Source organism: Microcaecilia unicolor, chromosome 3, assembly GCF_901765095.1.
Source record: "Microcaecilia unicolor chromosome 3, aMicUni1.1, whole genome shotgun sequence".
Classification (NCBI taxonomy): Eukaryota; Metazoa; Chordata; class Amphibia; order Gymnophiona; family Siphonopidae; genus Microcaecilia; species Microcaecilia unicolor.
In genome coordinates, this window is record NC_044033.1 from 344,996,365 (window position 1) to 345,019,176 (window position 22,812).

Here is a 22,812-nt window from a genome sequence, read left to right on the forward strand (position 1 = left end):
GAATCCCTCCAGTGGTCATTTGGTCATTTAGGGCACCTTTTTATGACTTAGTCATGATTAAAACAGGTCTAGACCAAAACGTACAACGTTTAGCCCTGGACATTTTTATTTTGTTCTATTATGGCACAAAAACGTCCAAGTTACTACTACTACTACTTATCATTTCTAAAGCACTGCTAGATGTATGCAGCACAAGTTGTAGAAATGCCCAAATCCCGCCCTCAACCCCCCCCCCCCCCCCCCAACACACTGTCTTGTGATTTGGATGCACTACAACAGTATAGAAAAATGTCTAATAAATATGTTTCGAAAATAGCATTTTGGATGTTTTAAAAAGAAATATGTCCATTTGCCGCTTTGTGCCACTTTTTGGATGTTTTTCTGTTTTGTAAATTGAGCCCAAATTAAAAAAACATTTTTATAAATAAAAAGTTGTTTTGAAATGATTTCTGAAACTAGTGTGTTTTATATACACTGGCTAGCCTGATTTCAACTTCCAGTTCAGGTCTTCTCGTCCCCTATTTGACTGGGACTGAAGCTGAAGACAAGCAGGGCTGGAACTGAAGCTGAAGACAAGTAGGGCTGGAACTAAAGATGAAGACAAGCAGGGCTGGGACTGGAGCTGAGGTCAGGAAAAGCAGGTCAAATCCGAATAGGAGATAACACAAGACCAGGCATTCACAACTAGGCAGGAAACCTTATTGCGAAGGCAATGCATGAGAGTTCTGTGATTCCTTATAAAGGCCCTCACTAATGATATCACATCTTCTGGTGCCCTGGAATGGGAAGGAACAGAAGAACACCGCAAGGGCACCAGAGAGAGAGGCATACTGAGACATCAGACTGAGACTTGAATAGTCTCTGGAGCGAGGCTTGGAAAACAAGGAAACAGGCAGCAGAGGCAACAGTGCAGGAGGAGCGTAGTACCATGGAGGCAGTCTGGAGAAGCTGCGGAACCTGACCACCAGAAATAAAGGTGAGTTGGGACGCAAGGATGTGGCCACAGCTGTGACATTGGTCAATTTCAGAGCCCTTAATTCTTGTGGGTATTCATTTATACACCTCCCTCTAGTGGAAAAAAATATTCATCTTGGGCTCAGAAAACAAGGCACTCTACTGTCTTTCTTTCTCTCTCTAGTCCTTGAATTTAATTTTCTCACTAGTTAATTCAGCATCCATCTTGTCAGTCCTTAAGCACTCATTCCTTCAGTCATCCAGCATCTGCTGCTTTATTTAATCAGCATCCAGCCAGACTCAGTCACTGAACCAAACAATACTCATCTATTCTGCAGAAAGACTCTCGGGTTTGTATTGAACCAGAATCAGTGCTGCACTCTTGGTTTCAGCACAGTAGGAAATTAAGAGACTTAAGCCAGCCATAGAACTGATGGTACTTGTAATTGCCTAAATGCAGCACGGATGTGCATAACTGTAAGTTGCCCCTGTAATTCAAAAGGATGCCTTTGTCCTGCCCATGCTCCGCCCCTGAGCATGTCCTCCTTGCAAATGCATGCTATAGAAGTTATGAGTATTTGTAGAACAGTACTTAGGCAGACTGACATTATAGAAACATAGAAAAATGTAGACAGATAAGGACCATATAGTCTATCTAGTCTGCCCATCCATGCCATCTACTCTCCCTGTCACTCCCTTTTATACATCTCCTGTTCTCAATCTAACCTTGAGCTGCGGTTGTCCTGCACCCGCTGCTGCCAGCTTCCTTACTGCGGCGGCCTGAACGGAACTACGAGCTGCGATTGTCACGCTGGCAGCGGGCAAAACAAAAAACAGCATGAAACCGTGCGCGGGGCCATAGCCCTGTGCACACTGCTGCCGGCTTCCTTCCTCCTCCCTCCCCTCAGGCTGTTACTTCCTGTTTTGGAGAGGGAGGAGGAAGGGAGCCAGCAGGGGCACGCGCAGGGCTACAGCCCCACGCATGGTTTTTATCAGCTGTTTTTTTGTTTTGCCACTGCGAAGAGGACGAGAACAACTAAGTGAGATGTCCAAGCCACAGGCAGCTGGAGTTGACGCTGCCAGGAAGGGACCTGAACCACCCCAGCCCAAAGTTTGGGAGCCGGTTGTTAAAGTTTAACAACCGGCTCCCAAAATTCTTAAAAAAATAACAAATGGCCCTGGTGAGCTGGTGCAAGCTGGCTCCAGCACACCACTGCCCCTAACCACCTATCAAAAGTGATTAATTTAGATGGAAGCTAGGGGAGAGTGGGCCCCCTACTGCTTGGGCCCTTGGGCAGTTCCCTATTGTTCCAATGGTCAGTCTGCCACTGGATCCTATGTACTTGTCCCAAGCTCTCTTGAAGTCAGATAATGTTTTCGTTTCCACCACTTTCACTGGGAGGCCGTTCCGCTAATTCATCACTCTTTCCATGAAGAAGTATTTCTTCGTTTTACTTCAGATCCTATGTTACTCCCATTCCAGAGCTTCCATTCAATCGAAAGAGACTTGCTTCTTGTGCATTTATGATGCGTAGGTATTTAAATGTTTCTATTATATTTCACTTCTCTAGCCTTCTTGCCAAAGTATACATATTAAGATTTTATTTATTTATTTATTTATTTGTTACATTTGTATCCCACATTTTCCCACCTATTTGCAGGCTCAATGTGGCTTACATAGTACCGGAGAGGCGTTCACCGACTCTGATATGAACAAATACAAAGTGATGTTGTGGTAAAATAAGGTTCATGTGGAACAGACACATTAGGGAATCGTAGAGCGGAAGAGTTATGTTATGTCCATTACATGCTTTGGTTTCATTGTGTTGCAGAGTTCAGACATTTAAGTTGGATCGGTAAGGTATGCCTTTTTAAACAGGTTAGTTTTTAGAGATTTCCAGAAGTTTAGGTGGTCATATGTTGTTTTCACGGCTTTTGGTAGTGCGTTCCACAGTTGTGTGCTTATGTAGGAAAAACTGGATGCATCTTTAAGTCTGTCCCCATATGTTTATGATGAAGACCACTGACCATTTTAGTATTGCCCTCTGGACCGATGTTATGTTTCTGGGTAGTGAGCCCTTGGTACGTAGTGGAAGTCTACAGTAGACTGAATCTAGTTGCAGACTTGAACAGGCCCACAATAAGATCAATGCCCGAAACAGGATAGAGGCCTGAGTAGGCCGAGCAAGCACACTCTAGAATTTGAGCACACAACTTATAGAATACTGACTAAGGGTAGTTGCACACATAACTGCTAATTGATGCCAATTACCTCCATTTATAGCCGATTATTGCTCATTAACACCAAATAGCAGCTCATTAAATTACATTATGCATGCAACTGCCCTTATCCTATAACTTGTATATGCAACTTTGTGCACTAAGCATAAAATTGGGCATAGGTTTATAGAATTAGGAGGAGAATGCACAATTACATGCGTTAGTGTGAGCTGTACACTCAGTAGTATTTTATAATACAAGTGCTCAACTGTTTTAGCATATAAATGCAAGGGAATGTGGACATGGGAGGTTCATGGACGTGTCTCCCTCTTACATGTACAACTTATGGAATACTGTAAGTTGTGCGCATAAGTGCCACATTTAAGCATGCCTATGTATTCCTGCTATTGATATGACGTAAACGGGCTCTAATGTACATGCACTGATGCTGAATTAAGCTAGTATTCTGTAATGGTGCTCAGTCTCTGTCATTGAATTAGCACTCAGCATGAAGAATCAAGGTGCCTAAGTTATGGTGCCCAGTTATAGAATCTTCCCCTGTGTCACCAGAACAGTGCTATTATTCACCAACTGACAGAAACCAAGCAGACTGTGCCACATGAGTTATCCCAGCATACTACCTGATGCAGATAATGTGCTTGGCAGGACCAGATTTTCTCTTAAAACCCAACCGAACAACCTCAACTTTGGAGAACTCTTTTGTGCTTGTGGACCCTGAATCTGACTCAGAAACCTATTCAGAGATAAACACCCTTACAATTAGCATTTCTTGGGCGGGGGGGGGGGGGGAGTCTGGAAATATTGCTTCAACTGCTTCTGAAGATGGGTGACACTCAGAAGAGCCATTGTGCACTTCATCCACATTATGCTTTCATTCTGTGAGATATTGAATGAAAGATCAATCACTTGTCACCACTGGTACCATTGCACAAAAAGCCCCACACTGTAAATGAGCTCTCCCAGGTGAAGAACATCCTATGTTACATTACAAGAATTATATGTTGACGAAATCAAATGCACCAACAAAGGTGAAAACATCCCCATAGATAGTCCTCTCTGGATGCTGAACTCCCTCATTGATGAGAACAGCCTGCTGAGATTCAGTAGTCAGCTCAACCAAGTTGAAATAGAGCATGAGAAAAATCCTCTGATCATTCCTGACTGATACCACATCTTCACTCTGCTTGAGCACCAGTACCACAAGCAAGTCAAACACCAAGGCCAACATTTCACAGAAGGAGCTATGAGAACCACAGGATTGTGAATAATTGATGCAAACAATCCATCACCACAATGATTCACAAGTGTGGTAAATGCTACAAACTGTGGGGTAATTATCAAGAACAAAAGATGGCAAATTTGCCAGCTAGCTGACTTAGAGGCAGATGCACTAAAGCTAAATGAGCCTTTAATGACCCTCCAACGAGGAAAATTTGATCCGTTGCATGCATCAAAGGGCTTTTACCGAGGAAGCCAGCAGCTAACGAAAACGGAATGGAGATGAGCAATTAGTGTGAAAACCCCATTGAAACGACATGCACTAACCTTTTCCGATTGCCTTTACGCAGGAAAAAGGCAGGAAAACTAACGAGAGGTCTGGACCTCTCGTTAGGACAGCTCTGTGCCAGGAAAAATAGTAAAGTGAAAAAATAAACAAACTTTGAGCCAATCCCAGCGCATTAGCAGAGCTAAAAGCGCTGTGATTGGTCCAAAGGACGTCAGCAAACACATCAAATAAAAAAAATAAAAAAAGGATCGGGAGGGGGCAAGGGCGCTCATCAGGAGCATCCTGTATGGACGGCCTTGCCCCCCCCCCTGCTGCTCCCCACTTTCCGCCGCTCCCCCCCCCCCCCGAAAAAGCAAAATGCTAGCTGCCCCGGTCCCCCTCCCTTCCTGTTCCTGTGTTCTACAGAGCTAACTCCGCCTCCCGTCATTCTTCTGCCCCGAGCCCCGCCCCCGCTGCCCCCCCTGAGGTCGACTACGCCGCTCCCCCCCTCCACCGAGACCCCCCTCCCTATTAACGACCCGAGCAGCGCCTCTCACCTCTTTCAGAAGCGCTGCACGGGCAGGAAGATCTATTGTGTTGGTTGTAGAGTCTCCATGACGTCTCTTCTTCCCAGGCCCAGGCCCCGCCTCCTTCTGACGTAGGTTACTTACGTCAGAAGGAGGCAGGGCCTGGGCCTGGGAAGAAGAGACGTCATGGAGACTCTACAACCAACACAATAGATCTTCCTGCCCGTGCAGCGCTTCAGAAAGAGGTGAGAGGCGCTGCTCGGGTCGTTAATAGGGAGGGGGGTCTCGGTGGAGGGGGGAGCGGCGTAGTCGACCTCAGGGGGGGCACGGGGCGAAAGAATGACGGGAGGCGGAGTTAGCTCTGCAGAACACAGGAACAGGAAGGGAAGGAAGGGGGACCGGGGCAGCTAGCATTTTGCTTTTTCAGGGGGGGGGGAGCGGCGGAAAGTGGGGAGCAGCAGGGGGGGGGGGGGCAAGGCCGTCCATACAGGACGCTCCTGATGAGCGCCCTTGCCCCCTCCCGATCCTTTGTTTTTGGATTTTGCTGACCGGGTAGCCACGTGTATGTGTTGTGGCTTTTTTGTTTGTTTGTTTTTACGTTTGCAGCATGCGCAGAGCAGCCAGCAAAACGCTTGGCTGCTCTGCGCATGATTTAGGGGCCGATTACCGATGTGTATTGTGATTCTTTGATACATTGTACGTTTGAATACCGATCTGAGCATGTGTGACTTTTTTTTTTGGTGCATTCTTCGTTTTTTAAAAATCGTTAGGGACTTTAACGATTTTGATTTTGTTACGTTTGGTTGCTGCATCTGCCTCTTAGCACTGAACCATCTTCACCTACATAGGAATGAATGTATTTTGCCAATGTTTTTCCATGCCATAATGAAAAAGAGGAGAATGGGCTAATAGCAAATGTTGGTCTATGATTTTCTCATGCATGGACATATCAAACTGCATAAGTGCTCTTCAATTTCTTTTTCTATCAGAGGAACAGCCAGACTGATCCATTCCAACTGTGGATCCAACTTTGTAGGTGCTTTCAGAGAGCATCCCAAAAACTGACAATCCCATCTTTGAAAAATACCTATGTGACCAAGAATGTCCATGGGAATTCACTCTCCCTCATTCATCACATATGGGAGAGACTTGGGAACACATGATTACTTGTCACATCCCTATACTCCATGCTGTCAGAAACTGTGCTCACTCATGAAGTCCTAACTACCATCCTTGCAGAAGGCCATTATCAATGTGAGACCTTATGTGCAAGTATCCACTAATCCAGAGTCAACACTGATCCTGACAACAGCTTTGCTTTTGACACTGAAACTACCCCGACTCCACCTGGAGATTTCAACTAAAGGATAAGAGTGAGACAGGTCCAAAGCCTTGCTAAGTCCTTCTGGAGCCCCCGAAAACATGAATATCTTCCAGTTCTGCAAATTTGCAGCATGTGGCAGTCCAGCAAACCCAGTATTCCCAAAACAGACTTATTCTACTTAAGAATAAACAGGCTTAGAGGCTCCTTTTTGAAACACAAAACATCCAAAAAGCGACACAAAGTGGCAGATAAGATGTTTTTCTTGCAAAAACATCCAAAGCACTATTTTTGAAACCCATTTTTAAATGGTTTTCTATGCAGTTTGTATGTAGTGCATCTAAATCACAAGGGGGGGGGGGTAAAGTATTGAATGGTTGTGTTTCCTCAATGCTCAGTTCCACTCTAAGAGGTTATCAACCTTTGTGCTGTTTCAGATCTTCTCACAAACAGTTGCTTGAGGTTCCATCATTTAGGCAGATTCATTTGGAAGAGTATAGAACTTCCATCTTTTATGTTAAAGGCTCTACGTTATAGAATGCTTTCCCTCTTAACCTTTTTTCTATGCAGAATGTCGCTCAGTTTAAGAAAGAATTAAAAACCTATATGCTTGTCCAAACATATAGGTCATTAGATTAATGATGCTGTTTTATTTTTGGTAGTGGATGACTGTATTAGTGATGAGCTATTTATTGTATTTTATGTTTTTGTGGTTTGTATTGTTATATCTTATTTTGTATATATTTTTTATTCCCTGCTTAGAATGTTTCAGATACAAGTTAGAAATAAATAGGCTGATATTCACAGTGATTTAAGTGGACAGGAGCCTCTCCCTACCCACTTAAATAACTTTGTGCTGCCTACCCAGGGATATTCAGTGGCACTTAACTGGATAGTTCCACTGAATATTCCCTGAGACCGCCCAAACAAAGAGTGGGCAGCTCAGTGGCGGCACTGGGGAGGAGCCCCATGTTATGTGGGTTCTGGCAATATTCAATGCTGGCACCCACATAGCTAAGTGGCTTCATTTAGGACAGCTCAAAAGCTGTCCTAAATAAGGCCACTAGCTATGCAAGTGTCAGCTCTGAATATCAGGCCGGCATCCGCATAACTTTTAAAAATATATATTTTTAATTTGTTATTTTTTAAAATTAAAGCCCATGAGCCCCCAAAAGCCCCCTCCCCCCATGTAGTACCACGGCAGCCCCCAACAATTCCTCTGGACCACTGGTATGCACGGAGGGAAGGCCCGCCTGCACGGCTGGGGGGAGAGTCTTGCGGGGGCAGGAGGTCTTCATTTGGGCTGGGAGGGGGAGGGAAAGAAGGGAACATTGGGGGGGGGGGCTTGAGAGGACTTGGGATCTTCAGTTAAAAAAAATAACAAGACATTTAAGAAATATATTTTTAAAAGTTATGTGGGCCTTCCAGTCCGATATTCAGCTAGGGCCGTATAACGTTTATGCGGCTTTGGCTAAATATTGGCCAGGCCCGCATAAGTGCCATGAGCCCAACCCACCCAAAAAAATCCACGATATTCAGTGTCGGTTCCCAGACATGGCCCTGCACTGAATATCAGAGGATAAGTTAGCTAGCGACGATCAACTTTTTAAAAAACGCTGACCGCCGCCAGCAGAATATCGGGGGGGAAAGTTTTGTTTTTATTATTATTATTATTATTGGAGCCTTTATGTGAAATCCACTGCTGCAACCCCTAGGGTGCCCTATTGCTGTTCTGGGTTGTCTGTGTGGCCAGTCCACTAAGAATGTTGCCCCCCATATGTCCCAATAGCTTGTTTTTGTGCGCTTTTCCCTTGGTCTTTTTTTTTTTAAACATTTTCAAAAATGGTCACAAAAGAAAAATGCACTGAGCCCTTCACATGCTGCTTTTTTAACTTTGTGGCTGAAAGTCAGTATATCAAGCTTAATAAACTAATTTATGGTGCTTGTTATTGAAATGTTATTGAAGCCTTTCCTAGTAAAGCTTGACGTGTCCATAAAATAGAATTCAGAACTGTGAAACAAGGGACAGTGAAATCCTTCTTCAATTTTGATGTTGTATATCTTTAATATGTCAGTTATTTATGAGACTTAATAATAGTGGTTTCTACATGGAGTAGGATGGGAGTATCTGTCCATACAGTACAAAACTATTCATCTTGGGCTTAGAAAGCAAGGCACACCATTGCCTTTCTATCCATCCTACTCTTGGAGTTTGCATCATTTTATCACCAGTTAATTTAACAACCTCCCTTCAGTAATTCAGCACCCACTCCTTCACTTATGTCAGGATCGAGCCACAGTCAGTCAGTCAGTCAGTCAATTAAACAGCACTCTGTAGAAAGATGCTTTGGGGATAATTCTATAATGTGGGTTCTAACATTTGTGGGATGATTACATATATAAATGTTTAGAATAATGGCATATATGTGCACATACACATGTAAATCCAAAATTTCACCTATAAACAAGCACATTTCGTACACAGAACATATGAGGCATACACTTAGAGAGAGTCTGGGGGGACGACTCATACTTATGCATATACTATACACTTACGCATATATTATAATGTGGCTTACACTGGCATTACTCAGGCGAATCTTAAGAATTTGGCTATTTTCTGTGTCGCACCTAAAGTTTTGGTGACGTCACTCTGCATTGCAAGCAGAAAAATTGGCTTCTGGTTCGTTATTGCATTCAGTTTAAGTTATTGTGTATGACTTTTAAGTCTTTCTGGCAGGGTAGCCCATCCTATTTTGCTTTCCTCATTGCTTTCTTCTAGATCTTTTCGGTCAGTTTACAGTCATTGATTGTTTTTTTTTCATTCTGGCCAAAGCATGTCTTGAATGTATGAGGCACTCAGCAATTTTTTGTGTGGCCCCTGCATTGTAAATTTGCTCCCCTTGGAGATTCGAGCTGAAATATAATTTAGAGCTTTTAAGGTTGCTTTGAAAACATATTATTTTCATTTGATATTTGTCGCATGGCGTCTGGGACTCGTGCATTGATGATTGAAGACTGTATTTTTAATTCGCTTTTGAAAGTATGGATGGTCTTTGTGTGTGTCTGCTTATTCCTATGGATTTATGGCATTCCTTTCCATTTCTAGAATTTAGTGGTGAACTGCTTCGCCCTGTTAATCAGTTGAAGTTGGTATATCAAATCTCAATAAACAAACATATAGTTTATGTGAGTATTTCCAGAAATTAGGTAGGAGCACATAGAATAGCTGTATGGCAGGTGTATGTGTTTATGGCTAAATTATAGGCACATATTTCACCTGTTAAGCTAGAATTCTATAAAGGAAAGTAGATGCCTACATTCCTTTCTAGTATATGCACCTGCTATATAGTGCCATGTTGTAGAATTACCCCCCTTCATGTGTATGTTGAACCAGAATTAGTGCTGCTCTCTTGGCTTCACAAATGTAGGAGGACATTTTCGATGTGACATCTAAATCCAGCTTTGGATGTTTTGCCGAAAATGTCCAAAAATCAAGTGGCGAACATGGCCATTTTCAAACCTGAAAAAATCTACCTTTTTGCTTTGAAAATGAGCCCCCGGACATTTAGGGCACCTTTTTATAACTTAGTCATGATTGAAATGGGTCTAGACCAAAACATCCAACACTTAGCCCTGGACATTTTTACTTTGTTCTCTTATGGATGCACTATAGATGAACAGCATAGAAAAATGTCTAAAAAATGTGTTTCGAAAATAGCGTTCTGTGCCACTTTTGGATGTTTTTCTGTTTTGAAAATGAGCCCTTAGCCTAAGGGGCCCTTTTAATAAGCTGCATGAGGTGCTAGCGTGTGTCAAATGCAGGTTAAAATGTTGTACCATCATATGTCCTGCGGTAAGTGCCATTTTAGCTTGCAGTAATCCATGTGCTTACAGTATTTTGGGAGGGGGCATGTCAGGGGCATTCCTGCACTAATTAACACAGCTACATTACCACATGGTAATTGGTTAGTTCAGCATCATCGCGTGAGCCCTTACCACCTGCAAAATGGGTGGTGGTAAGTGCTCATATGGTAATTTTTATTAATGGCTGTGCTGTATTGACCATTAATACAAAAAATACAAAAGAAAGCCATTTTGATGGCCACAGCAAAAATGACCTTAGTTTATGGGAAAACCTGCAAAAGGGCTCACTGAGGCCACTTTTTACCATACTTTAGTAAAAGGGCCCCTAAGTTTGTTGTTCACTTATTTGTAATAAACAGTTGAAAATTAATAGAGGAACTAATTTTCAAAAGAGAAAAATTCAAAAAGTGGCATAAATCTGCATTTGGATGTTTTTATCACAAAAATGTCCAAATTAGTATTTTCAAATCCAATTTTTAGACATTTTTCTTTTTTTTTTTTTAATTTATTATTTATTCATTTAACAATATATTACAAGAAAACTTCTTGAGTAGGATAGAGTCAATAGTAAAAGTTTTACACCAGTAAATAAAAGGAAAAAAAAAACAAAAAGGAAAAGAAAATGTGAATAAATCTTCACTTTTCTAAATCTATTGACTCTCAAGTCCATAAACGGAGATCCAAGATTAAATAATCTAAGGGAGAAATATAACATAGGGATTAATTTTTAGACATTTTTCTATGAAGTCCATCAGAAGTGCATTCAAATCACAAGGGGGCGTGTCGGGGGCGTGCTAAGGATGGGATCTGGGTGTTCATAACACTTGGACATTTATCTGCCTTTATGGAACAAAATAAAAACATCCAGGTCTATAAATTGGACGTTTTGGACTAGACCTGTTTTATTAACAACCCACAAAAAGTGCCCTAATTGACCAGACTACCACTGCAGTAATAAAGGAATAACACCCCCTTACTCCTTCAGTGGTCACTGACCCTCTCCCACCCTGCAAAGATGTAAATGAAACAGTACATACCAGCCTCTATCAGAGCTTCAGATGCTATGGCCAGTCCTATTAGAGCAGCAAGCAGGTTCCTAGAATAGCCTAGTGGTCGCTGCAGTGCACTGTAGAGAAGGTGACCCAGACCCATAATCTACTCTATTACAATTTGTGGTGGAAAGTGTCAGCCCCCACCCAAAAAAAACCCCAACAACCCCAACACCTACTGTACCCACATATAGGTGACACCTGCAGCCATAAGGGCTATTTTAGTGGTGTATATTTGGGGCCAGTTGGTTTTTCATGGGTTTTGAATGGCTCACCATAGAATACAAGGAGTAATGGTGTGATGTGTACCTGGGTTCTTTTATGTGAACTCCACTGCAGTGCCCCTAGGGTACCCCACTACTCTGTTGGGATGTCTGTGTGGCCAGTCTACTAGGAAAGCTGGCTCCTCCTATATCCCAATGGTTTGATTTTGTGCATTTTTCACTTGAACATTTTTTTTAATGGTCCAAAAAGACAGACATACTAAGCACAACAACATCTAGGAAATGGTCATTTTCACTACTTGATTTTTGGACGTTTTCAGCAAAACGTCCAAAGTCGGTTTTAGATGTCAAATCGAAAATGCCCCTCCACGGTCTTCTCCTTGGATGTTGAACTGGTTTAATTTACTGTTTAGTGTTGCTGTAGAGCACATAGTATGAGCACAGTACCTACTCCTTTCACTCCTCTCTGTCTTTCCTCTTCTTCTCTTTAACATCATCCTCCATTCATCTTTCCCACAGTCATTTTGTTATTCTCCTCCCTTTGTTATAGCTTTCCTTTTTTATTTCTATCTTCTTTCTCACTTTAGAGTATAAGAACCAATAAGAAAGAAAGCTGTGTGTTGGAATATAGCAGCCCTTTTACTAAGCCGCGTAAGCGTCTATGCTCATCCAACGCACGTCGGATACGCACGTCCGAAAAATATTTTTGGACTTGCGAATCGGACACGCGTCAAGTGGCTCTTGACACGCATAGGTCATTACCGCCCGGTTATCGCGTCAGTCTTTACCACTAGGTCAAAGGCTGGCGCTGAGGTCGTAGACCCAAAATGGACGCGCGGCAATTTTGATTTTGCGGCACATTCATTTTCAGCAAAAATTTTAAAAAGGCCTTTTCTTACAGACGCGCTGAAATATGGATTGGTGCGCGCCCAAAACCCGTGCCTACACTACCACAAGCCATTTTTCAGCGCACCTTAGTAAAAGGACCCCATAATATCTATTTTGCATTCTTTATGCAGATTTTCACAAAAATTGCTGCTTTTTATTTTTCAGTCACTGAGATTTAGATGTTAGTTACTGCTACCAAGCTTCAAAAAAATTTAGTGAAAGTTTTAATGTAATATTTCTTGAAGTGGTTACACTCCTTTTGTGGGGTCTAAACAGAGTAAGCAGATGAAAGCAAAGGCTGATGTTGCCTGTCTACAGAAGTGAATTACAGATTGCATAACAATGACAGTATGATGGGGAAGGGAAGACTTGAGTGGATGTGTGTGTTGATGGTTTAACAGAATGGTAAGAAGATTGACACAAACAGAGTAATGTTTAATTGATGAAAAAACTATATCCTTTTATGGGATTTTTAAAAATGTTTGGGTGCTCATTTTCAAAGCAGATGGATGTCTTAAAATGCCTGAAAAAACATCCAGATTGGATTTTGGAAAGTCAGAATTTGGACGTTTCACACTGCAGTTTGTCCATATAGCAAGGGGCGTGTTTTGGGTGGGACTAGGGAGGGCCCAAAAGAAGGACTTCCAACAGGGATTTTCGAATGGTAAGAAACATCTATGTCTGAAAAGAAGGACATTTTTATCTAGACCTTTTTCAGTCACATCCAGATTATAAAAAGTTGCTCTAATTGAGCAGCTGAACACTGGAGGTGTTGTCATAACCCCTCTTTAATCCCCCAATGGTTGCTGTTCCCCTCCCTCTCCCCTGAAAGTGAAACTGGAAAAGAAAACCAGGCTCTAGGTCAGCTGCAGGTATTATGGCTGTTCTGAACAAAGCAATAGGACAGAGGAGTAGCCTAATGGTTAGTGCAGCCTTCCAGAAACAGAAAAATACCTACTGTACCTAAATAAATAAATAAATAAATAAGACACCTACAAGCCTGAAGGCTATTGAAGTGGTGTACATCAGGAACAGTAGGTATTTTTCAGGCCCTGGAGGGATCATATTTACAAAAAACAACAAAAAAACAAGAACAAGAGTGGGTTTGAACCTGTGCCTCTTGGCTTACAATCCTCTGCATTAACCACTAGGCTACTCCTCTATCCTGCGGAGATGTCTGTGTGGCCATATTTTTGATAATGTCTCTGTTTTTTTTTTTTTTTTTGGGGGGGGGGATTGCTTAAAAATTGGATGTTTTACTTTAGAAAATGGCTTTTCATTTTTGTTATTTATTTATTTATTGGGGAGGGGGGGGGGTTGAACGTTTTCAGTGCAAAAACATACACTCACCGCTATAATCAAACAGGAAATATAGCCATTTTTAGGGGTTATGAGCAGGACTAAGCTGCATAAGCGTGTACATGCACCCAACGTGCGCCAGAATGGAGTTACTGCCCAGCTACTGTGTGGCTCTTGCAGTAATTTCATTTTTGCTGCGCATCCGATACGCGTGTTTAAAAAACAGAAAGGCTGCTTGTATCCCTTCCCAAATTAGTATAAACCAGCCATTCTCAACTGGGAGAGGTAAAAGAAGCCAATGGGGGGCATATGAGAAAGTATAATTTTATTCACCATAGTTTCTCATGAGAGATTAATACAGTAACATAACAAGATGTTTCTCTGCCTGCATCTCTGAAATATTCTTCTGAAACGCTAGCTTATATCGTTTGTTCAAAACAATGATTCTTTCTCTGCAAAACTGTCCCCCTCACAGCTTATCTGATTTCTAGGGTCTGGTTCTTTTAAGCTGTTAAAGCAACATTCTTTTGCTGTCCTTTCCAGGCCTGCTTGCCTGCCCCCTAAGGGTATCATAAATTCCTGAGTTTACACAGGCTCATGTTCTTTAATAAATTACAGGCTTCTTAATCTCTGATAGATTCCAAAGTCACACAGGCTCCTCTGTCTCTGGCCTTTTAACCCATTCCATAATGCATAACTTGTGCTCATATTTCTACAGCGTCTGAAAAATAATTTTTATTTTCAGATGTGTGTGTGTTGGATGCGCGTAGGTCATTACCGCCCGGTTACCGCGTGAGTCTATACTGCTAGGTCAATGGCTGGTGGTAAGGTCTCAGATCCAAAATGGACGCATGCCAATTTTGATTTTGCCGCAAGTCCATTTTCGGAAAAAATTTTTAAAAGGCATTTTTTGCAGGCGCGCTGAAAAATGGATCTGCGCGCACCCAAAACACATGCCTACACTACCGCAGACCATTTTTTAGCGCATCTTAGTAAAAGGACCCCTTGATCTTTTAATTTTAACTCCTATACTCATGGAATTTCCTTAGTATTCTGATTATAAGGTCATTGATTCAGTGGTCTGGTCTCATAACACGTACTTTGTGAGGTGTAATTTTGTATCTCTGTAGATTTATTCTTGGTTTAACTTGTGATCTGTTTCACTAATGTACTGTAGCATCACTTTTCACATTTCCTGAATCAAATGATATGTAGCACAGTTTCCTTACGTTGAATGTCTTCCCCATAAGAGGATCCTATAGTTGAACATTTTTAACACTTCCTAAATTGTTCCCCCTTTCTTATAGTTTATTTTTCTATTATTTGTATTAAGAATTTTATGTCCTTCCCCTTAGAAAATTAACAGTAGATCATTTTTCTGGTTATTTTGATTAGCTCTTTCCCTCCTGCTTTAGGATTCCAGCTCAATCAAAACCAGGGCTAGGAAGAAGGTCAGGATATTCAATCTCTATCCTGACCTTATATGGCAGCTTGAACTCTAGCAGTAGGTTAAAGGTTACTGGAAGAAGCGAGAACAGCAAAGGTGACAAAAAAGTCCAAAAAACAAATGGTGTGGTGCAGAAGTTTTATTGTTGGGTAGTAAAGACTCAACACGAGCCATGTTTTGACCACAAGGCCTGTATCAAGAGTCTACAAATAGAGCAAGCAATACATATATACAACATTAAAATAAAGTAAAAATGATAAATAGATCAACAGCAAAATAAATGTAAAAATTGTAAAACTACGCAACATGCTACCTCAGGACACCACTGACATAGAAAACTTCCTTAATGAGCTGGACCCAACCACTGGCTGAACGGACCTGGTAAACTTCACCCTCCTTACCGCTGAATCAGTTACCCAGGCGATCAGCAGGTTCTCCAACACACACTGTAAACTGGATATCTGTCCCAGCTACCTAATGAAATCTGCCCCTAACTGCTTCATAGGAGACCTCACATCCCACCTGAACTATATACTTCAGCAAGGTCTCTTCCCTAAGGAAAATGGCAATATCTTACTAACCCCGATACCAAAAGGTACCATGAAAAAAATGAACAAAGAAAAATGAAATCACTAACTACCTTCCAGTAGCATCGATCCCATTGGCAGTCAAACTGATGGAAAGCATGGTAACCAAACAACTTACAAATTACATAAAGAAACATTCAATACTACATGAATCACAGTCTGGTTTTCATCCCCTCCACAGTACTGAAACAGTACTAATCACTCTCCTAGCCAAATTCAAACAGGAAATAGCAACAGGCAAAAACATCCTCCTCCTCCAGTTCGATATGTCCAGTGCATTCGACATGGTAAACCATAATATATTAACAAGATTACTAGACAAATTCAGGATTGGTGGAAACATACTTAGCCGGATCAAGAGCTTCCTAACCACAAGAACATACCAAGTAAAATCAAATTCAAGCATATCATCACCACCGTGGAAAGCAGACTGTGGAGTACCGCAAGGATCACCGCTATCACCGATACTCTTCAATCTAATGATGACTCCACTAGCAAAATCCTTATCCAACCAAGGCCTCAACCCTTCCATATATGCAGACAATGTCATAATATACATTCCATACAATACCAAACTGACAGAAATCACCAATGAAATCAAGCTCAGCTTGAACATCATGGACTCATGGGCAAATGCATTTCAACTAAAACTCAATAAAGAAAAAACTAATTGTTTCATCCTCTCATCCCAACACAGTGCAGACAATCCCACAAGTATCAACACCGCAGACTACACCCTTCCTATATCAGACAGCCTGAAAATCCTCGGCATTACAATAGACCGCAACTTAACGCTAGAGAGCCAAGCAGCAGCCACAACAAAGAAAATGTTCCACTCAATGTGGAAACTCAAACGCCTGAAACAATTCTTCCCAAGGGAAACATTCCGCAACCTGATACAATCAATGGTGCTAAGCCACGTAGACTACTGCAATAGAATTTATGCAGGATGCAAAGAACAAACCTTAAAGAAACTCCAGACCGCTCAAAACACGGCAGCTAGGCTTAAATTTGGAAAAAAGTGATTTGAAAGTGCAAAACCCCTCTGCAACAAACTGCACTGGCTCCCAATCAAAGAACGCATTGCCTTCAAAATCTGTACCTTGGTCCACAAGATTATCTACGGTGAAGCCCCGAAATACATGACAGACTTGATCGACTTACCAACTAGAAACACATCAGAATTAACACGATCATATCTAAATCTGTACTACCCAAACTGCAAAGGACTTAAATACAAATCAACTTACACATCCAGCTTCTCCTACATAAGCATACAACTATGGAACGCATTGCCAAAAGCCTTGAAATCGATGTACGACCACCTAAACTTCCGGAAATCACTAAAAACTAACCTGTTCAAAAAGGCATACCCCACCGATCCAACTTAAATGCCTGATCCCTGCAACACAACAAAACTAAAGTACGTAATGGACAAAATGCAACTCTTCCGATGTACGTTTCCCTAATGTGGCTATGCCACATAAATTTCATCTTACCACAACATCACTTTGTATTTGTTCTCACCGGAGTCTGCAAACGCCTCTCCGGTATTATGTAAGCCACATTGAGCCTAGAAATAGGTGGGAAAATGGGGGATACAGATATAACAAATATATAAAAATAAATAAATAATCTATATATACAATGTTAAAATAAGGTAAAAATGATAAATAGCTCAATAATTTTATAGTGTGATAAAAAAACAAATAGATCAACAGCTGAATAATCTTACAGTATAATAATAATAACAAATATCATATGATGAGAACATCCAAAAAGATATAAAAAGGTAAATAAAATGATCATTACAGACCTAAAAATGTCAAAATAAATCTTACCATTAAATGAGCCAATGTGAACAAACTGATCAATAATAACATTGGGTCTTACCATTAGTAACATAAAAGAAAAATAAATGTGTATATATGTGCGAAGGGGAGTATGGAGAGGCATTACATCGAAGATGAAATGTATGTTGTCAAATAAAAAAGGATAATAAGTACCATACATAAATAGATACTAGAGACACTTAAAAACAGAAATAAAATATTGAAATATGAATCACATACCTATACCAACACTATCTCAATGAATAGAAAGGATGTTGAGACTTACATCAAGAAGCTTCACTATAAAGTAAACAATACAATGAAAATAAAAGATCTAGTTGTTAAAAAAAGAGGGGTGAAAGGAGGCTAAATTTCATGGCATCTTAATTTTAAAAAATGTGCATCTGAAAAAAGCTACCGGGAGTAACCTCAGTACAGACACTAAGGGCCCCATTTAGTAAGCCGCGCTAGAGGCGCATTAGTGCTTTTAGCGCGTGCTGTGTAGGCGCCCACAATATTCCTATGGGCGCCTACACAGCACACGCTAATTTTGTGCATGCGCTAAAAACGCTAGCACACCTTAGTAAACAGAGCCCTAAAAGTCCAACGTGCAAAGTATACGAACCATAAGTGCATATGTTACAAAAGAAGTGCTCATTGTAATAACGAACCTCCTCTCACCCCCTTTTAATATCTTTTTGGATGTTCTCAGCATATGATATTTGTTATTATACTATAAGATTATTTAACTGTTGATCTATATGTTTTTATTGTACTGTAAGTTTATTGAGTAATTGATCTATCATTTTTACCTTACTTTAATGTTGTACATATATTGATTATTTAGCTGTTGATCTATTTATCACTTTTACTTTATTTTAATTTTGTATATATGTGTTGCTTGCTTTATTTGTAGACTCCTGATGCAGGCCTTGTGGCTGAAACACAGCTCATGTTGAGTATTTGCTACCCACCGATAAAACTTCTGCACCACACCATTTGTTTTGGGGACTTTTTTGTCACCTTTGCTGTTGTCACTTCTGGTTATTTTAGTGCAAAAGTTAGTTCTTCCCTTCTTTTGTGTAAAGGTCACTGGCGCCAGTTTAAATCCAGCACCAGAATGGGCAGGACTGAGGGAGATTGCTCCTGCCTTGACCCCACTGTCCCCCTCCCTAGGATTTGTCAGATAGGCCTGGAGGGCCAAAGATGGGGGGTTCTAGCAAAACAGAGCCATAGAGGGGTGTAACCCAGTGCTCCTGGGACAGAAAAGTAACATTGCTCGTGAGTCTGATTGCAACAGTGCTATTCTCGTACTACAGGAGTGAATAATCTGCAGTATTGAGATTAGTGGAGTGGTAGCGTAATGCTTAGTGCAGTGGGCGGAGAATCTGTGGAAGTGGATTCCATTCTTACTGTTGCTCTGTGTAACCCTGGGCAAGTCACTTTGGGGAAGAGTCTATATATGGTGCCTAAAAATCAGAGCTGAAATCAGTGCCGACTAAGCGTAATCTATAATCGGCACCTAGATTTAGGCTCCTATTATAGAATATGCTTAGTTGATATTTCAGCACTTGAGTCTACACGCATCCATTTACACCAATGAAAATGTGGCGTAAATCCTGGCATGTAGATTTAGGTGCACTGGGCCATATTCTATAACTAGATGCGTAAATTTCAGAACGCTCATGAAAGGCCCATAACCACGACCCTTTTTCCCCGTGCGCATTAGAACTTTGGCGCACATCAATACAGGATACGCTTAGTGAGTTTTGTGCTTAAATTCTAATCAGTGCCAATTAATGCTCATTATTGCTTGTTAAGTGCTGCTATCAGCGCTCTTTAGCTTGTTAAGCTTGTTAAGTTACGCGTATTGTTATAGAATCCGCACCAATTTTGATGCAGATCTCTAGGCGCCCCCCATTGCCCCAGGTACAAATACTTAGATTGTGAGCTCATTAGGGACAAAGAAGAGTACAGGTATATAACTGAAATGCAAACCACTTTGATTTTACCACAGAAAGGCAGTATATCAGATCCATGACCCTTACCAGATTAATCACTCCTGTGGGAAATTAAGGTACAGTAAAACCCAACTTTTATTGCAGCTTAATAATTACACCCTAAATTTCATAAACCAACATTAGTAAAACCAATATTCTACCTCCACTGTTAAAATCCAGTCTATCCCTTCAGTTTCACATATAAATTTCAAGTAACCAGGTGTTTTTCAAGCAATGAAATTGAGAATAGCAAGATGTAAGTTTCAGACAGAGAGAAATTTTTCGTCTTTAAGGTCTTCATTTAGTGATTTGCATTAGCATATGAACATGAAATGCAAATTATATAGCACAAACCTCATTATTCTGAATGGGGCATATTTAATAATTATGTATTTAAGAATTCTGTTTTAGCTAGTGGATACATTTTGGCTGGACAACTCAGTGTCTAACCAAACTTGTACTTATATAGAATTAGAAGGGGCCTGGGCACTCCTGGCACTCCAGAGAAAGGGCAGAAAAGATGTACTTCGTATTTGACAGTTTGACCCGTAGCAGCAGTACTGCAAGACTATTGTCAGGGATTAACTGGGACATTTTGATGGCAGCAGCCTAGGGGAGTAGGAATGACTGCTGATAACTCCTGCCCCCGCCCCCTTTAGATATAACAGCCTCAGTAAGTGCTGTGGGGGTGGTCTTTTGTGGAGGGGTATTGTGTGCCAGAGAACCTTGGGTAGGGGTGTCATTTGCCTGGGGGGAAGGTGGATGATTATTTTATGCATCAGCCCCTTTAAAAAGCTACCCTGGAATATCAGTCTGTTTCTTTTAGGGAGGAAAAAACACCTGCTGTAAACTAGAATTATTTTTCAGGAATAACATATCTTGTGAAGTTAATTGCAGGTTGAGTTATTCAATTTGCATAATAAGGTACTTATGCCTGTATTTGCATATCTTGTATATCATTATTATGTAGTCCGTGTTGCGATAAAATAATGTGCAAATTGAATAAAGCAGCCTGCAATTAACTAAACAAGCTGTGCTATTGCTGAAAAATAATTCTAGTTTACAGCAGGTGTCAGGGTAGACTGGCCTTGTCCGGTGCACCCCAGGATGCACTGTGAGGGGCAGGTCTCCACCATTTTTAAGAGGGTGGCGTGGAGGCAGGAACAAGTGTGCATCGCACCTGACTCTTTTGAGGTATGAGTCTAGGGGGCTCAGAGTGGGGGTAGGGGTTAGGTAAGGGTTGGAGAGTGCCAAAAACCTCAGGGATATTTTTTAAAATTGGGGATGGGGTCCAGATGGGAGTTAGGGAGGAAGGGGGTCTATTAGGGCATTTGTGTTGCTGTTGGGAGTGGGTGGTATGGATTGGTGAGGTGAGGGCCCACCAGACCCCCAGAGAAGTATTTTATATTTTCCTGTTGGGGGAGGGGTCACATCCTATTAGATTGGGTAGAAGGCGGTAGTAAGGCTGGCCACTAGACAGGGGCCGTGCAGAAAGCTGGTTCGAGGTGCCGGCAGTGTTTATTTTTTTAAGTCAATGTTAACCTTCCTGTCAGTGGTGTTTTTTTTATTTTTTTTGTGGTAGAGTGTAGGCTCTATTGTAAAGCTTTCTGCATGGACCCTTGAGTGATTTGGTGGTATGAGGATGTCTATTTCACAGGAAAATGTTTTGATATTATGTACTGTGTGTTAATATCATTGATTAACCAGGTTACAGATTCATGGTGGTAATGGAAAAAATTGTGAACTCATAGAATTATTACTAATATGTAAGTATTGTGCATCCAAATGTCATATTTAACCATCTGCATCTTGCCAAGAGATTTGCATAGCACTGTGTCTATTTCATTCTTCAATGAAATGCTCATCTTTTTCACCTTCTGCTTTTCATGCCAGTCAGTATACAGAGGATCTCCGGTTAGTACTCACATTTTATGATCAGAATAAAGTTGCTTAGAAAAAGAGTATTCTCAATTAAATGCTGCTTAGCTGCACACAAATACAGGCATGAAACAGTGTTTTCCATTATCTCACTGGTATTGTTATATTAGAAAATAAATCTGCACTGTAACTAAAGGGCCCTTTTACTAAGGTGCACTAATGGATTTAGTGCGCACTAATGATTAGTGTGCACTAAATGATAGGAAGCCCTTTATATTCCTATGGGTGTCTTATCATTCAGTGCGCGCTAATCAGCATGTGCTAAATCCATTAGGGCACCTTAGTAAAAGGGTCCCTAAGACTGTCAGGAGCACATGTAGCTGAGGTATGTGTGTTGATATATAGTTTTATAACTGGGGGCAATCATGATCGCACTCCCTCACTTTTCACAGCCTCTTAGAATGGGAGAAAAACAAACATACTCAAAGGGATTAGATATAATGCCTCAAGAAACCAATTACAGTTGTTAGAACCTTACTTTTATGACTCTGCCTGCCCCCATCCTCCTATTACAAGGAGGTAGAGGCCTTCAGACACCTAGTACAGCCACTTGTCAACCACAGCTACTAGAAGTGATTTACCAGCAGCCATTTGTCTCAGTTGCCTTTGTAATTTTTTCAAGCCCATCTTCCATCACAAGACCCCACTTTCAAATGAGGCATTGCCTCAAGATCTGCTTTGAATCACAAACCCTTGATTTTATGATCTAGACATACCAGGACTGTCACTGTCTCCTTACTTCCAGCTAATAGTAAAGCTATAGCAGGGCCTGTGCCTGCCCTTTAAAGCCCTTGTGCGATTTGAACACCTGCCATAGCACTGGGTCCCATTCTTCTGAGGCCTTCATATTCATAGGGAAAAGGGAAAACCAATCCCCCTTTATACCAAATCTGTGACTGATCTTGTGCACCCTTCATTCTAAGATGGATAAAGCCATCTGTAAAGTATTTAATGATAATTTTATTCCTGTCTCTGACAAGTAGACATCGTCCCCACTGATCACATATGGACAGGAAACTGTTTCACACTAGTGTTACATGAAAGTCACCCTCTCCCCGTCACATGAAAGTCATTGCCTTGACAGACTCTCCAATTCTTCTCTTCCTTGGCCTCATATGAGCGCCCTTAAAGAATGATCTCTGCCCAACAGAT

At 41.3% G+C, this 22,812-nt stretch overlaps 1 protein-coding gene across 1 annotated transcript in view; it reads left to right on the forward strand.

The window, feature by feature from the left end:
- Positions 1 to 22,812, forward strand: part of SYNE1 (spectrin repeat containing nuclear envelope protein 1) — a 982,166-nt gene that overhangs the window by 124,112 nt on the left and 835,242 nt on the right.